At 42.5% G+C, this 18808-nt stretch overlaps 1 long non-coding RNA gene across 1 annotated transcript in view; it reads right to left on the bottom strand.

Annotated features, from left to right (window-relative positions):
* Nucleotides 1-18808, bottom strand: part of LOC148127917 (uncharacterized) — a 139599-nt gene that overhangs the window by 82671 nt on the left and 38120 nt on the right. The gene's annotated exons all lie outside the window — the stretch shown is intronic.

Below are 18808 nucleotides of genomic sequence, written 5' to 3'. Positions count from 1 at the left end.
ACTAATCATGTTTCTAACTCCAAAGTGGCATTAGGCATTAGGCTATCTGGGAATGGCCTAAGCTGATTGCAGATGTTTAAACTGAACAATCTGTTATGTTCTGTCTCACCTGTGGCCACAAGGTGAGAGTCCAAATGTCCAAAGGAAAAAAACATGAAGAGACAATATCAGGAACAACAGAGTTAACTTTCCTCTGGCTGAAGTCGTCGTTGGCAGCTTTCCCAGAAACTGTCTGCAAATCCAGATAACGAGCAGCACTATAAATCAGAGCCGAACGGCAAACAGAAAACTTTTTCCAAACTGCGAACGTAAATAACAAAGTTGATCCGAACAGTGCTCCGGAGCTAACACGCCTCCTTATATTTCCTGAAGGGGCGTGTCAGTCTCTTACTCAGTCTCTGATTCGACGTCTCCTTCCAGTTTGTGCTTGACGTTTCCGCTTACGTCTGTTCCTTGCATCAAACCAAGATTCTTCGGTTTGATCTTCATCCAAGGACTCTGGCACGTTCTCCTGATTATCTGCCGACACAGGTGTAACTAATGAGGAAGGTCCAGGAGAGGTGAGGATTCTGAAACTTCCAGCAAAGCAGGTTCAAACCCCAATGCCCTATCTTCCTCTTCCTCCTGACTCCCATTTGTGTCACTCAACAAGGCAGGCTCAAACCTTAATGCCAGATCTTCCTCATCACTTGAGCCTATGTCCTCTGACAGAGCAGGTTCAAACCTCCTAGTTACAACACTGTTATATATTTGAATACTTGAAATAATCCCTTTTGATTGGTCTGTCTGACGACGGGAACTTTGAAGAGCTGTCATTGGCCGCGAGCCGCGAGCTGCTGCTATAAAAGAGGCTGCCGCGGCTCCACAGTTGTTCAGTTTCAGAGAGACCAATAAAAAGAGCTGAAGTCTAACTGGTCTCGAGTCGATCTTTCCCACGACACAACACTGGCGACGAAGGTGGGATACTGAGACAAAGTAGACCAGTTGAGCATGTGGCAACTCGCCACCCGCACCGTTCAACCCAGCGACGGAGGACTGGGACTCTTACATCGACAGATTCCTCATGTTCCTAGAGAGCAATGAGTTACAGGGGATATCCAAAAACAGAAAGAGAGCCGTTTTCCTAACCCACTGTGGGCCCACAGTCTTCAAGATGGCCAAAGCATTGGCAAAACCCCAGGATGTGAAGCAAATGGGTTGGCCAGATTTGGACAGAGTGCTGCGAGCACATTATGTGCCAGCTGTCTCAAGCCTCATCAGGAGGCATGAATTTTACAAGCGAGACCAAAAGGAAGGTGAGAGCATAGGAGATTTCATTGCGGCTCTAAGAGACATTGGCGGAGCACGCGAATTTCTCAATATGGACGAGGCCATGAGGGACCGCATGGTCCTCAGACTCAGAGATCTCACCTTACAGAGCCAGTTACTGACCAGACCCAACATAACAGTAACCGAGGCTATCGCAGAAGCTACCGCAGCGGAAGCAGCGCAGAAATTAGCAGCCACCATGCGGAAAATGAATAGAGCAACACAGGAAGCTCTAAAAGACCCTAGCCCAGCTCAAGACAAGAAGCCAGAGGGAACTCAAAAGGCCACCACCACAACACACCATGAGGACATTGAATCCCTGTCCGAAACCAACGAGGAGGAAGAAGAGATCAATAGACTCCAGTCAGAAAAAAGCAGGTGAGACCAAAGAGAACGGAAATCAGAATTCCGTTGTGCGGGGTGCGGACAGGACCACCCATGGTCCGAGTGCCATTTCCACAACGCTGTTTGCAGGCATTGTGAAAGGCAGGGACACATAGCTAGGGTCTGCCGCAACAGAAATAGCTACAGCCCTAGACAAAGAGGAAGCACCCCCTCCCCAGAACAAGAGAGAGACAGACAGGGAGCGATTCGAGCCAAGAAAACAGAAATAAGCAGTTCAATGAAACCAACAGAAAAGAAGAAACACACCAGACAATAAAAATTGGCCACTCGAGCGCAACCGATGCAAGGAAGGTGCATGTACAAGTCACCATAGAGAGCCAGCCATGCGAGATGGAGGTGGATTCCAGTTCATATCTGTCCATGATATCATGGAACACCCTAAAGAGCCTGATACCAGATATGCAAAGAAAGGAATTAGAAAGACAGAAACTAACACTGAAAGACTACCAAGGGAACAGGATTCCCATAGTCGGACTCAGACATTTCCAAGTCAAATTCAAAAAATACACGACAATCCTTCCATTGACGATAGTAGACCAGGATCTCCCCAGTCTACTGGGACTCGAATGGTTTGCACCCCTGGGAATCGGAGTGACTGGGATCAACAGCGTCACTGAGATGGACTGGGAGGAGAACCTGATGAGGGAATTCCAGGATGTTTTTGATGGAGAACTGGGCAAGTACCAAGGGTCCCCTATCTCATTTAATTTGAACCCTAGTATAGCCCCAATTAGACTGAAGGCGAGGCAAGGCCCTTTTGCGTTAAAACCAAAAATCGATGAGCAATTAGATAAATTCATCACACAGGGGGTATTAGAACCAATTGACCACGCAAGGTGGGAAACCCCAATTGTGACTCCAATTAAGCTGGATGGGTCCGTGCGTATCTGTGGAGACTATAAGGCCACCCTCAACCATGTGTTACAACAAAGCGCATACCCCGTTCCGGTGGTACAACACCTATTACATTCGTTGGGGGGAGGAAAAGTTTTCGCGAAACTCGACCTTGCGCAAGCTTATCAACAATTGCCAGCCGACCCAGAAACAGAGGAAACACAAACAATTGTGACTCACAGGGGGGCATTCAAATGCAAAAGACTACAATTTGGAGTTAGCGTGGCCCCAGGGGTATTCCAAAGCTTGATGGAATGCCTTCTGCAGGGAATCAAGGGGGTGGTACCATATTTTGATGATGTATTGGTATCCGCCAGAGACAAAAAACAACTGGAAGGCAGGCTGAGGGAAGTTTTACAAAAATTTAAAGAGGCGGGACTCAAAGTGAAAAGAGAAAAGTGCCAACTAGCCATTGATAAGGTTGAATTCCTGGGATATCTCATAGATAAAGAAGGAATCCACCCCACTGAAAAGAAAATCAGAGCAATCAAAGAAGCTCCCAGACCCAAAAATAAAACAGAATTACAAGCCTTTTGGGGACTTATTAATTTTTACAATGTTTTCTTGCCACAGAAGGCAACGACAGCAGAACCATTACACAGGCTGCTGGATAAGAAGGCTACCGGGACCTGGGGGTGATGAGAAGAAACCGCATTCCAGGGAATCAAAGACTTACTCACATCAGACTTTGTGCTTATCCAGTATAGCGAAACCCTGCCACTAACAGTAACCTGCAATGCATCACCGTTTGGCGTCGGAGCCATACTCAGCCACATATTACCCGATGGAAGAGAAGCACCGATCGCATTCCACTCCAAAACCCTATCAAAAGCGGAGAGAAATTACAGCCAATTGGACAGAGAAGTGCTGGCTGTAATAACAGGAGTCAAACGATTCCACGAATACCTCTACGTCAGAATTTTTTCATTGATTACAGATCATAAAGCTTTCTTAAGAATACTTGCAGGAAACAAAGCTACCCCCAACATATTGTCACCGCGAATGAAGAGATCGTCCGAGTTCCTCGCGGCATACAGCTACAACTTAATCCACAGGCCAGGAAAGAACATAACGCACACTGACGCCCTGAGCCGTACCCCCTACCTGAGTTAGAAGATGATCCTGCACCAACCACATCAACCCTGCAAATCGAGACGTTGGCAAACCTACCCATAACAGCAACAGACATTGCGAGGGAAACCGCGAAAGACAAAATCCTGGTGTGGATTTTAAATTGGGTAGGTAAAGGGTGGCCGTAGATAGAAAATGACGAGACTGTCAAACCCTATCGTATTAGACAAACTGAACTCTCTAATTTAAAAGGATGTGTACTATGGGGGGGATCGGGTAATCATACCGGACATACTGAAGGAACAAATACTGTATATATTGCATGAAGGATATCCAGGTATTGTAAGACTGAAATCCCTGGCCAGGAGTTATGTATGGTGGCCAGGGATGGATAAGGATATTGGGAGATGGGTGGAAACATGCACACAATGCCAACAATCCAGGCCTAGACCCCCTTCTGCACCTGTACTCGACTGGGAAACACCGAGGGGCCCATGGTCAGGATACACATAGATTTCGCAGGACCAACGAAAGGACACACATTTTTGATAGTAGTAGACGCTTACTCCAATTGGCTGGAGGTAAGCGTCATGCACTCCACAACGACAGAAGCCATAATCAGACAGCTGAGGAAGCTGTTCACAACACATGGGTTACCGGATCTAGTGGTATCAGACAATGGGCTGCAGTTCATGGTGCTGACATTTGAAAGGTTCCTCACCAAACAGGGAATAAGGCATGCCCTAACAGTGCTAGGTCACCCGGTTATGAACGGACAGGCGGAACGCATGGTTCGGTATACTAAAGAGACACTAGATAAACTAGGCACGGGAGACATCCAGGAAAGATTCTATAAATTACTAACTATACAGCACATCATACCAAACACCACAACTAATAAAAGCCCAGCAGAACTATTGATGGGCAGAAAATTAAGGTCGCACCTAGATAGATTACACCCCACATACAGCCCTGAAAAGCCAACAGACTCCTCCAGTAAGTACCGTACATTTGGAACAGGGGACCTGGTCTATGCAAAAAACCTCACAGGGGACCCACTATGGATCCCAGCTAAAATAATCCAGGTAACCAGACCCCGCTCGTACAGAGTAGAAACAGAGGATGGAAAAAACTGGAGGAGACACATAGACGAACTTAGATCAAGAACGCTGTCGAGAAACACTAACAATCCAAGGGACGAAGGAGAAGAACACAGACACACACACACATGAACCACATCGAACATTAAACCAAAATAACAATCAAACCAGAGAGGGGGGAGAACCCTCAAACGCAAATGAGAGGGGAGGGGGAGACCCTCCACAAACACGAGAAATAACAAAACAGACATTAACAACAATGCACCAACCAACAACACCAATAGCCCCGCTAAGAAATTGCAATCACATACCTGAAAACGACTTCAGCAGAAAATCAACATGAAGCCACTCCTGGCGGGAGCAGCCGAGCCAACTCAACCAGCCCGGATAGACCAGGCGGGAGCAGCATGGCTGACTCTACCTTCCAGGAGGTTCCACAGAGAAGGACGGGAGAAGCAGCGAACCCGTCTGAACCGCCCGAAGACAACACCACGACTGAATTGTGCAGGTCCAGTAGAAGCCATAAGAGCCCCACCTATTTGCGTGACTACGTAACCTAGGGATGCCTGATTGGTTGGACTGGACGACATGGGGAGGTGTGTTATATATTTGAATACTTGAAATAATCCCTTTTGATTGGTCCATCTGATGGCGGGAACTTTGAAGAGCGGTCATTGGCCGTGAGCCGCGAGCAGCTGCTATAAAAGAGGCTGCCGTGGCTCTGCAGTTGTTCAGTTTCAGAGAGACCAATAAAAAGAGCTGAAGTCTAACTGGTCTCGAGTCGATCTTTCCCGCGACACAACACAATCTCTAATGATCCATAGTCTTCAACAATGTAGGCTGAAGTACCATATTTTAGCAGCTCTATAATACGATAGGAATACATTAACCATCTTCTCCACCACATTTTTAGATAGCAGTGACATTCTTCAGTAAGTTTTTGACAAATATTTAAGCAGGGTTTTTTTCACATTCTGAGCCCCCCCCCCCCTTTCCTCCTATCTTTGGGAAACTGGGGGAAAGTTGTGTGCCAGTTATGCCCTTTCCTAGACCAACAATTCATACTCATGGTCACTCATGTCCTAGTCACCTCCCGTCTTGACTATTGCAAAACACTCTACATGGGGCTACCGTTGAAAAGCATTCAGAAGCTCCAGTTGGTGCAAAATGGTTTTGTGCAGACTCTTTGTGCACATGTATCACCTCTCCTTCAGGATCTGCATTGGTTGCTGATTTGCTTCTGGATGCAATTCAAGGTGCTGGTTGTCACCTTTAAAGCCCTTCATGGCTTGGGACTAGGTTATCTGAGGGATCATCTCTTGCTGGTCACATCCACCCAATCCACTAGAGTGGAGAGGCAAATAATGTTGTTAGTGGTAGGATTCAGCTACTTCGGGCTGGCCTGTGTGAAGCAGTTTTTACAATTCTGGCAGCCCCTGCCTCTCCCTGCCCCTCCGGTCCCTTCCCACCCAGCCACTCCTCATCTTGTCTGCTTGCCCGGTATAGCTCTGTCTGGCTCCCTGGCTTGCCTCAACCACACGGTTTCTGAGGGCCAACTTTGCCTGCCTTCAGCTGCATCTCAGGTGGCGCTCTCCACACAACCCAGTCCTGTGCCCTGGTCTGCCTGGGTGAGTGACTGCTAGCAGCAAGGCCCGAATCCTGGCCTAGCTGCCTCCTACGTCACCCTACAGTCTCCGAGGCCCAGCGCACTTGCCTGCCTTCCCTGTAGTCCCCACGGCTCTGCCATGCTTGCCTGCCTTCTTTGCAGGAAAGGGAAGCAGCCTTTCATTGGGGTGCATGGAGTGAGACAGAGTTCCTCCAGCCTCTTTCCCCTTCTCCAGCCTCTTTCCCCTTCTCTTTTTCTCTTTGTGGGCAGAAGAGTTTTTCCCATCCACCAATGCCCCATCCACCACTGCTTTCCCCAAATTCCCCAAGCATTTCTTTGCCTACTTGATTTCCAGTTCCATCGCATTTCTTGCCATCATGTGCAGGGAAATGAAAGTTTATGTGGGACTAAAAAAAAAGTTCAATCAATCAATTCCAACTTCTCGTGAAAGAAAAAGATCTCGCAAAGTTGGAATTGAGTGAGTGAATTTTTTTTTATCCCAGAGGTTCCCACACTTTCTGCTGCTTCCCATGCTGTCTGGGAGGCAGGCTGCTCGTCCTAGCTGCTTCCCATGCTTCTTGGAGCTTCTCTCTTGCCTCTGAATGCCAGCTGAATGCTCTCCTCCAAGGCCTCTTGCTCATGGCTTCCTGGCACATCTTCTCCTTGTAGCTCTGAGCTGCTTGGCTTTTGAAATCCAGTGCCACTTCTTTGGCTGCTGAACCCGAGCACTCTTGAAATCCAAGAGTGCTGGATTTCAAAAGCCAAGGAGCTCAGTGCTACAAGGAGATGAAGTGCTAGGAAACCATCAGTCAGATGTGTTGCTAGAGCTGAATGGCTGGGCTGTTGTTGGCCCAGGAAGACTCCCAGGACTGCAGCTTCGACATCTGTTTTTCAGTGCAGAAAAATAGAGCTCTAAGGCGAAATCCCAAACATAGAGCTGAGATAACAGTAACCATTATAGCAGAAATGAAAGACTAGCAAAAAGATGGTAACAACGTGTATTTTTAATGATGTTAATAAAGCCTCTGAGGCAGTCTTTTTGTCACCAAGCATGGAGAAATATATATGCAATTAATAATAATAATGATTTATTAAATTTGTATGCCACTTAACTCCAGCCACTCAAGAAAATCTGTTTCGTCTAAGGTTCTCAATAGCTTCAGATTATATGTATATGTATATAAAGTGCGTGTGCATATATATAGTATAAGTTCTTTTTTATGTAGAATGGGAAGGTAACCAGGGATGGGATTCAAATTTCTTAACAACCGGTTCTGTGGGCATGGCCTAATTTGGGGGTGTGGTTTGGTGGCCATATGATTGGGTGGTGTGGCTTGCTGACTGGGTGTGGCTTGCTGGTCACATGACTGGCTGGGCGTGGCCAACGCAACATCACTTCTTTGCCCTAATGACTTTTTTAAGTATAAAAAAAAGATATACCAAAACAAAAGTAGTTTATTATTCCATGTCTTTAATGCTTAAATAATAAAAAGGTACACAAAACTAGATTTTGTTACATTTTGAAATATTAATCAAAAACTATTACATAACAAAACTTTACAAAAAACAATAAAACTGTTATTTAAAGTACTGCCAAATTGCTTTTTTATTGGCATCATCAGTTGCAGTTTTCTTTTGTTTGACAGGAGCACCATCAGCTGTGTGATGTGCCCATAACCCGTTTTTTAACTATAGGAACAGGGTCCCATTCTTACAGAGGTAAGCCAATTAGATTGATAGTCAGCAGATTTGTTATATTGGAAACCATAAGGCGACTTCTGCCCTCTGAACATATTATGTTCATTTGTGAGAAACCCCTTTCCACTTCTGCTAAGCTGACTGCAATAGTCCTGACAATATCTCTAGCCTTTTTTTTTTGAAAAAGTTTTTTATTTTTTAATTATTTAAATTCATCTTTGTGAGAACAGTGTGGTTCCAGGTGTTTTATATTTTAAATCTGTCATATCCATAGTAACTGATACAGCTTTCTAACATCACATCATTATCTATTACCCAATTTTCTTCTTTATATTCTCATAAATTATTTTATATCAATCAATCTCTATCTTCCTTGATCATATATTTATATTCAACATGTTTACAGTTTAATCTATTCACATCATTCCATTAATCATTCAAAGTTTAATCTTAATTTGTATTATCCCCTATTAAATCCCCTTTCCAATATTATTACATATATTTTATTTTCTGTCTATCTCCTTTTCTCTACCTTCTCATTTTTGCACAAATATATTTTCCATCTTATTTTGTTTAACCAACAATATAACAATATACCTTGTACAAGTGGATAACCAAATATTTAATATTCTAATCAATCTCTAACTTCCTTGATCATATATTTCTTATGCTCTCAATGTTTACAATTTAATCTATTCATACCATTCATTGACCATTCAAAATTTCATCTTAATTTATATTATCCCCTATTATGTACCCCCCATGACACATTTGTCACTTTTGCATATATTTTATTTTCTGTATATTCCCTTCCCTCTAACATCTTATTTTTACACAAATATGTTTTCTTGTAGCCAATAATATTAACATTATAACATTATAACCTTGCTACCTTATATATGTGAATAACAAAATATATAATTCATTAAAAATATTATCCTACTACATGATTATGTCTATTCTCTGTTGGGCTCCACATAATATTCCCTTTCATATCTTAAATATTGATCACTTTTATCTTCCATAAACATTTATCTGTCTTGCTTGATTAGTCTATTATAAATTCTTATTTTCATGTCTATTCAATTTTAATTATTCTTTTTCTAGTTCTGGGATAAGTGAGTGAAGAAATGAAACAACAGACTTTGATATTCTGAAAATCTGTAACTGGCTTTATTAAGAGAGATACTGCAGTGTTATGACTCCCCTTCGAAATTCAAACGAACAAAACAGAAAGCAGCCGTTTCACAATTAAATCAAACGGAAAGAAGTCTTATTAGATAACGGCTGGCAGAAACCACAGCATAAATCTTACTCTGTCCGGCAAACCAGTCCTGGCAATAAATCCTCAGCCTCAGAGCTCTTTGCTGTAACGTCTTCACTCAAATAGTCATTTTGTTTCTGGCGAAAGGCACCAGCTCAGCTATGTCCTTTTATACCCATTAAGGCAATGTGCTAATTAACTGGCTTGCCCTTCAGATTAACGTTTCCTGGTTCTGACGTCAATCCACGATCTAACAGTCATCAGAGTCAAAACTCCCAACAGGACCGATCCTTCCAATCACAACACTATCCCCCACCGCAGGGCCCTTCCCCCGAGTCTGATGATTAACTTGACGATGTTTCATTGACAACCCCACTCTGTCTCCCACAGCCAATGGAGGCGTCGCTCGTTCCAATTGTCTCAGGTGGTCTACACATTGGAGACTTGGAAAAGAAATACCGTTCTGCGACCAAGCCACCAACGGATTGTGCAAACGCAATCAGGACATTCCGAGCACCAAAGGGAGATGAAGGTTCGAGGTGATATAAAAACTTATCACCTCCTCATGATCCCCAATGATCATACGCACTGGCTGGGTGGCGAAATGAATGGGCCCAGACTTGAGCTCACGCCCATCCACGGTTTCCACCTTAATGGGTGGATGTACAGCAACCAATGGGATCCCATAGTGCGTAGCAAAAGCTCGGTCCATAAAGCTGGTTGTAGCCCCTGAGTCCACCAACGCAACTGCAGGAATTCCCTCCTTCTGTGACTGTAGAAAAATTCGAGTGTCCAAAAGTAAATGCCGAGGAGGGCCAGGATTTACTTCAGCAATTTGAGGTGGGGATGTGAAATGTGTCCGACCTAGGGTTTCCTTGAGGTCAGGTCTACCCTGTTTTCCTGACGAGCCAAGAGTGGTTTCAGGTACGGGTCTGTGGGTCCCTCTCCATTTGCAGGAATTAACAAAATGTCCCAGACCCCCACAATAAAGGCACAAGCCTTCCTGGAACCTTCTCGAACGTTCTCGCACCATTAAGCGAGGGCGGAGTGCGCCTAACTCCATCGGCTCCTCAACATTAACCGTGGGTTGGAAAACTCTCGGTGGCGTGGGTTGTGCACGAGAAAACGAAGATGGTTCCATACCGAGCCGTTTGCGTCCACGTTGCTGTAAACGAGCTTCAATTCGTAAGCACTGAACTATCAATGCATCCAAAGTTAAAGCCCTCTCTGCATGGACCAGCTCATCTTTGATGGCATCAGACAAGCCTTCCTGGAATGCAGCCATATGAGCCGGTTCGTTCCAGTTAGAGTCCAAACACAGCAAACGAAATTCTGCAACGTATTCCTGCAGGGAACGTTTCCCCTGATTAATGTCCCATAACCATAATTGGGTTCTCAAACATCACTCTCATTTGTTGAAGAAAACCCTGGAAATTATTCAACAACGGGCTATCTTGAACTAACAAGGGAGTAGCCCAATTAGCAGCCTGCCCAGTTAATAAACTGATCATAAATCCTACTTTAGACCGGTCAGTTGGGAAGTCTTCAGGCCTCAGAGAGATAAACAATTGGCATTGACCCATAAATGCCGGGAACCTGTCCATTTGCCCAGAAAATTTCTCCGGCATGGATACTGGGCTTTTCCTCACAGGAGGGGCAGGGGGAACAGTAGCAGGGCTTGGTAAGCTGGAAACATAATTCAGCAATTGTGTTACCTGATTCTGAAGCGTCACATTGCTTTGCAGTAGCTGATTAATTTGTTGTTGTTGCTGCTCTACCAAACGCTGCAGTTGATTTGAATCCATCTTGCTTTAAAGATGGTTTGTTTGGGCCAGAAACAATAATGTTATGACTCCCCTTCGAAATTCAAACGAACAAAACAGAAAGCAGCGGTTTAATTAAATCAAACGGAAAGAAGTCTTATTAGATAACGGCTGGCAGAAACCACAGCATAAATCTTACTCTGTCCGGCAAACCAGTCCTGGCAATAAATCCTCAGCCTCAGAGCTCTTTGCTGTAACGTCCTCACTCAAATAGTCATTTTGTTTCTGGCGAAAGGCACCAGCTCAGCTGTGTCCTTTTATACCCATTAAGGCAACGTGCTAATTAACTGGCTTGCCCTTCAGATTAACGTTTCCTGGTTCTGACGTCAATCCATGATCTAACAGTCATCAGAGTCAAAACTCCCAACAGGACCGATCCTTCCAATCACAACACTGCAGTATCATTCACCTTTAACCCAAACTGAACACAGTATGTTTAGTAAAAACCACTTTATATACCCATAAATGGTTATATAAATGGTTACACGCTTCCTGTTTTTCAAATAAGTATCCCATAGGAAAGTTGTGGGTCTTTTTACATAACTTCCCCCACTTGCCACTGGAAATTCCCCAACATTCTTCACTTCATCATTTATCTCCAGATTTCCTGTTTTGCAAATAACAGAAGATTACACAAGTGATCATTAATATCTATCAATTTGACTTATAATGTCAAAGTGTCGTAGTACATATCTTCGACTTAAGCCAAGGACAAGTTTTGCAATCCTGTATAATTTTTAGCAGAAAAAATATATTGTATAAATGTTCTGATCTTTAAAAGTTCAGACTGCAAACACAAAATGGCTTCGGTTCGGCTCTCTATGTTCTCAGGTGTAATGGGCCAAATTTCCGTATATAACTGTTGTGCCTCCGAGGTTTGAACCAGGTCAGTCAGCAGATGTAGGCTCGAGTGAGGAGGAAGATCTGGCATTGAGATTCGAGCCTGCATTGCTGAGCAACGTTGAGAGGAGTCTGGGGGAAGAGGAGGAGTTGAATCTGAGAGATGAGCCTAATTTATTAGTAGTTTCAGAGACGTCTTCCTCTTCTGGAACTCCGTCCCTGATTGCACCTCAGGTGTTAACTGTTAATCAGTAAAGTGTATCAGAGGCTTCAAGTGGTGATGAAACTGCCAGATGCTGGCTGGATGCCAGAACTAGGAGAAGATTGAGACGTCAATCTCAATTAGAAAAGAGACGTCCAGCAAAGGATTAATTAATGAGACTGACACGCCCTCTCTCAGAGGATATAAGTGATCATACGAGTTCGTAATCTTTGCTGGAAACAAAGTGGATTTTTGCCTTGGAAAGAAGTGCGTCAGTGTTGTGATTTACGAACTATACAGAATTGCCAGACAGATTCTAGGAGGATTGCCAAAGGACTGTGAAAACAGAGCAATTGAATCTTCTGTCTCTGGTTTTGTTTGAGTAAAGTATTTGAACTCTGTAACTTGAAGTTTTCATCTGTGGATACAGGTGGGACAGAACATATAACAATCCACTGTTTGAATCAATTTACACCTGAGAATTTCCATCAAGTTCTTGCAACATAAGCCTAACTCCCTGCTGACTAAAACTTTTATGCTTTACTTCAATTTTCTTAGGCTTAAAGCAGTGGAAATACAATTCACACAGTGGTATACATTTAACACAAATATATGAAATAAGCCCTATTACAATGATTATAACATTACCAAGAAATTTCTCTTTTATCCATGCAAAATTGGGCAACCAGGAAGTTAATACATGCCATATGTGTCTTAAAGCTTTACTGTTCATAACATGAGTTAAATGGGTAGTTATATTATGTAAAATTTTCAGCTTAGACTCAATAAATTGTGCTCTGTCTTGAATATTGAAACAACACATTCCGTTGAACTCCTCACATCCATGACCCATTCTAACAAGTACATAATCAATTGCCACATGTTTCTGTAACACAGACTTCCTTATTTCTCCCATCTCATCAGCTAGGGTTGCAATATCAGAGGAAGTTACATTAATACCCTTAGCCAAAGCACAAGCTAAATGTCCCAACTGCAAATTATTATAGTATGTAGCTCCCCAAGCAAATATTCCCAGAACATCTGCTTCTATTTTAGACAACATTACTACTTCATCATCACAATCTGAAGAATAAGCATCACTAAGAGCTGCTCTTTTCCCTCTATATTTCTTCACATGTTCTCCTACAGATTCATGTTCAGCTCCCCACTGGGCCACTGGCCATCTAACTGTAGGATGTATATATAATAAAATGAGGTTCTTTATGCTCTTTATTCTTAGAAGTATCCTCATGTTCTTGAACGTGGACGTGTTCATGTTCTTCTCTTAGTACCGTATCATCCGGCACAGGTTCCCTATAAAACCTAGGATCATGATAGAATTCATAACTTCATTCATAACTTCATAGTATAACTTAGTGTCTTTGTTTATATTCTTAGCATGAGCAGTTGCCATAACAGTCATTAAACGACCAATCATACAAGGTCCACCTATTGTGTTAGCTGGTATAAATGCATATGCATATGTTCCACAAAACATAAACTAACCTCTAGGTAAATACAACACATGTATCATTCCATCTACTTCTTCAACCTCCATACAATGAAAAACCTCTTCGGTAGGCAAATAATTATAAATTGTTTTTTCATGCTTTTTCTCTGGATGTTTATACTTATACTTAACACAATTTTTCTGATTTGTCCATTTAGTTGGCTTTACAGGAGATCCAAACAAAGTAATCACTTTTGACAAATTATACAAAACATTAACTTCTTCGGAGAACTTCTTAATTCAATGAATGGCATAAATAATCCCTCCTCCAGAGCTCTAAATCTCATATAAGAAGGAAAACAATTGCCATACATTTCAAAACAATGATCATATAATTGCTCCATCCTCTTAGACAAATCCTTATGATTAATGGCAATGTCATATGTGTGGTTACATGTCGGGTATTTTCCCAAATACAAACCATCATCTAAGGAATCTTATACAGATTCCAGCCTCAGCCATAGGTTCCATCAGTGTCAGTGATACCTGCTCTTCATATTCTGTACTGTTGGGTTCAGTTTGGAAACATAACTGTTGCCACGTTAATGGATAACCAGGCAATATTTCAGAAGCCTCCATTCCTACCTCACACAAGGCAATGATCACTATCAACATCATTTGGGGGGCTTCCAGTTTGCCAGGCTTCGGCGGCGGCAGGGATTCGTGATCCTGTGCGATCCCTGCTGTGCTAGCCATCTTGGTGCCTCCGATCCTGATGGGTCTGAAGGATAAGGCTGCCCTGTAGAGGCAGCCAAAGATAGGGGGGATCTGGATAGGGGTTTGAGAGTATCGCAGACCCCCTCCCCAGCTGGCAAAACCCCCTTTTCTCAAGGCGGTGGAGCGGCGGTCTGTAATGGCCGCCACAAAGAAGCCGGCAGCTGGACAAGATTGTGCAGGAGGAAGAAGGAGAAAGTTTTAAAGTGAAAGTTTTTTGGCTGAACCGGGACTTTTAAGATACACTTAACTTCCTGAAAACTATGATTTTTTGAACTATATATTGTTTCCGGATGAGACTCTTCAAGCGGCGAATGGAAGTGCTGAAAGGGAAAGTTTACTCTCCCTCTCTTACGGAGTTAACATATGGACATTGAAAGACCTGCTTTTTTATAGAAGGTAAAAACTTAAAGCTCTTTGTTACAAGTGGGAAGGGAGAGGACTTAAGGGGAAAAAAAAATTTTTAAGATCTTGCTGGAGGAGATGCCTTGAAGATTTTGAGATTAGAAGTTAATTGCAATAAGGCTTTAAAATACAGACTGGGTTTTTTCCTTTTTTTAATTGATATTACCCCAGGAAGAGAAATTGCAAAGGGAAGATCTTTGTGCTCTGTTTGGACTGCTTGATGACTCTGGGACTTTGGGGAATGGTTTTAAGTTTTGAAACATCTTGGCTGTTTTAATAAGAAGGAGAGGAAAAAGAAAATGAAGAAGAAAAGGTCTATAATGGCTTTACCTGTTGATGAACTAAGAAAGGATTATGGAAAAATAGAGAAAGAAGGCAAGGATGCTGTGGGAGAAGCCTTTCACTTTTTAAAAATGGCGCTTGCTATTTACCAGAAAAAACAACAACAGATGGAGGAAGAAGAAGAAGAAGGAGGAGGAGGAGGAGGAGGAGGAGGAGGAGGAGGAGGAGGAGGAGGAGGAGGAGGAGGCATCTTTAATGAATCCAAAAGTTTGATTAAGAAAGAAAAGAGAAAGACAGGAAGGAAAACGAAGGACTTAAGACCTAAAAAAACACCCAAGAAAGAGAAAAATAAGATGCAAAATCAATACAATGTTAGAAAGCAAAAGAAAAGAGGAATACAACAGAGAGGGGAAGCTAAAAAGGCGGAGGTTAGGAGAGGGGGGGTAAAAAGGCTAGGTGGGATAAGAAAGGAAGGGAAAAGGGGGAAAAAAGCCACAAAGGTATGGAACAAGATGGGAAAAAGCAAAAAAAATTTAGGGATAAAGGGTAATGTATAATTTTAAAAAAAAAGATTCTGCAAAGTACATATGATAGTATTGTAGTACTTGTATTAGAAATAGAAAATTAGAATTTTATAAGATCTAATAAAAGATTTAAATATTAAAATGTTTAATAATGATAGATTTTAAGATTTAATAAAACATTAAAGGGGATGTTTAAAATATTTAGTTTAATTATAGAGTTTAAATGGCTATTGTGTTGATGTTATTATAAACTTATTATTGCAGCATCTGTTTTTGAAATAGACAATTGGAACGTTATAAGATTTAATAAATTAAGATATTAAAATGTTTAAGATTTAATGATAGACTTTATTATTTAATTATGTACTTAATTATTTTATAGATTTATTATTCTTTCTTTTTCTTAAAATTTAGTAGGCAGAATGTACTAAGCAGAATCAGACTGGGATTTAGGTGTTATTTTAAATGTCAACCTAGGGGAACGATAGGAAGGCATCATACTTCGATTAGTGATTTCAGGAGAAACCTTTTTTTATTATAGAGAACGAGATAAATGGTTAATTGGAAAAGAATGGACAAAAGATACAAGTATAATGATTTAAAGTAAGATGAAATAAATAAAATAGAATTAAGAAGAGTGAAAAGCGGGGAGAAGTTATATAGAAGATATAGAATGGTAAATAAGATAGGTAATGGTGTTATGACTCCCCTTCGAAATTCAAACGAACAAAACAGAAAGCAGCTGTTTCACAATTAAATCAAATGGAAAGAAGTCTTACAAGATAACGGCTGGCAGAAACCACAGCATAAATCTTTACTCTGTCCGGCAAACCAGTCCTGGCAATAAATCTCCAGTCTCAGAGCTCCTTGCTGTAATGTCCTCACTCAAATAGTCACTTTGTTCCTGGCAAAATGTACCAGCCCAGCTGTGTCCTTTTATACTCATTGAGGCAATGTGCTAATTTACTGACTCGCTCTTCTCATTCGCTCCAGCTGATTTTGCCTTTTCAACCGTCTTCTATTTTTTACATTTAACCACAAATTTTCCAAGTTCTCATCTCCACTAGAAGACTCTCTCAAAACTTCCCTGTCAGCCATTCCCGGCTGTTGATCAGATAAGGAACCAGAGGAGGTAAAAGATCCTGACAATTCTAATACATCAGGTCTGTCATCCTTTGTCACGTCCATCTCCTCATCCTGGTTATCAGTCCAATCAGTAAGCCAGGCCGGCTCATATTTTTCTGCCATGACCTCTTCACTTGAACTCATATCAATCACAGGAGCTGAATCCAAGCTCGGAGCCACAACACTATCCCTCACTGCAGGGCCCTTCCCCCGGGTCTGATGATCCGGATGCGGTTTCGAAGGGAAACGTTCATGAAAGTCCCGAATGATGTCTGGAGCATGAACTGCAGATGCATCCGTCCATGAGCAAATTTCCGAGTCATCCACTCTCCTCCCGACTAAATACTGGAAACGACCCTTGAGCCAACGCAAATCAGTAACGCTGACCACTGTGTCATCAACCTCCGCCTCCTCACGGGGCGTTGATGGGGAAGTCGTACCAGCTGGAGCACGCAGAGGACAGTCCGGGGAGTCAGGAACCAAAAGAGAGCGATGGAATACAGGGTGAATACGCATGGAGCGCGGTAAGGTGAGCCGGTATGCCACAGGGTTGATAACCGCCTCAATCGGGAATGGACTGATGAAACGATGGTCCAATTTCCTAATTGGGCGATTGATCCGAAGGTGTTTCATGGACAACCACACCTTGTCACCCACAGCTAATGGAGGCGGTGCTCGACGTGACCGGTCCGCAAACCGTTTATAGTCCTCTTTCGCTCGTTCAAGTTGTTGCCTTACTAAACAGTGGACCACTTGTAGTTCCTCCAGAAAATCTTGTGTCTCAGGAACCGGTGAATCCATCCAAGTTAATGGGAAGAAGCGCGGATGATAACTTACATTCGCGAAAAATGGTGTTATCCGAGTGGAGGTGTGCTGCGAGTTATTAAAAGCGAATTCTGCCAATGGGAGGTATTTCGCCCAATCGCTTTGTCGCTGATTAACAAAACACCTCAAATATTGGGTAAGAATGCCAATCACCTTCTCAGTCCCGCCATCAGTTTCCAGATGGTGCGCTGACGCTAAGCACACCTGAACTTGTAGTGCTGCCATTAACTGATCATAAATCCTACTTTAGACCAGTCAGTTGGGAAGTCTTCAGGCCGCAGAGAGATAAACAATTGGCATTGACCCATAAATGCCGGGAACCTGTCCATTTGCCCAGAAAATTTCTCCAGCATGGATACTGGGCTTTTCCTCACAGGAGGGGCAGGGGGAACAGCAGCAGGGCTTGGTAAGCTGGAAACATAATTCAGCAATTGTGTTACCTGATTCTGAAGCGTCACATTGCTTTGCAGTAGCTGATTAATTTGTTGTTGTTGCTGCTCTGCCAAACGCTGCAGTTGATTTGAATCCATCTTGCTTTAAAGATGGTTTGTTTGGGCCAGGAACAATAATGTTATGACTCCCCTTCGAAATTCAAACGAACAAAACAGAAAGCAGCTGTTTCACAATTAAATCAAACGGAAAGAAGTCTTACAAGATAACGGCTGGCAGAAACCACAGCATAAATCTTTACTCTGTCCGGCAAACCAGTCCTGGCAATAAATCTCCAGTCTCAGAGCTCCTTGCTGTAACGTCTTCACTCAAATAGTTGTCAAATAGACAATTCTAATACATCAGGTCTGTCGTCCTTTGTCACGTCCATCTCCTCATCCTGGTTATCAGTCCAATCACTAAGCCAGGCCGGCTCATATTGTTCTGCCATAACCTCTTCACTTGAACTTATATCAATCACAGGAGCTGAATCCAAGCCCGGAGCCACAACATAATGGTATATAAGATGAGCATGAATTTAATTGAAGTCCGTATAGAGGTAATCTGGGGCCAAGCCACTTTCTAAAAAGAAGTTTTATGTTTTTGTGTTTTGTGTGTTTATGTTTGATTGAGAATTAATAAAACCTTGGAGGAATGTCAGATGAGAATAATTGTAAATAAGTCAGAGGGAAATATAAATATGATGACTATAAAATAGATAAATACAGAAAAGAAATGTAATTGAATAAGAGTAAAGAGAAATAATGAGTAATTTGTTAAAAG

Source organism: Pseudonaja textilis, chromosome 1 (assembly GCF_049901715.1).
Source record: "Pseudonaja textilis isolate UNSWEBS1 chromosome 1, rPseTex1.2, whole genome shotgun sequence".
NCBI classification, from domain to species: Eukaryota; Metazoa; Chordata; class Lepidosauria; order Squamata; family Elapidae; genus Pseudonaja; species Pseudonaja textilis.
The sequence above is the reverse complement of the archived record's forward strand: the minus strand, read 5'-3'. Positions and strand labels throughout refer to the sequence as shown.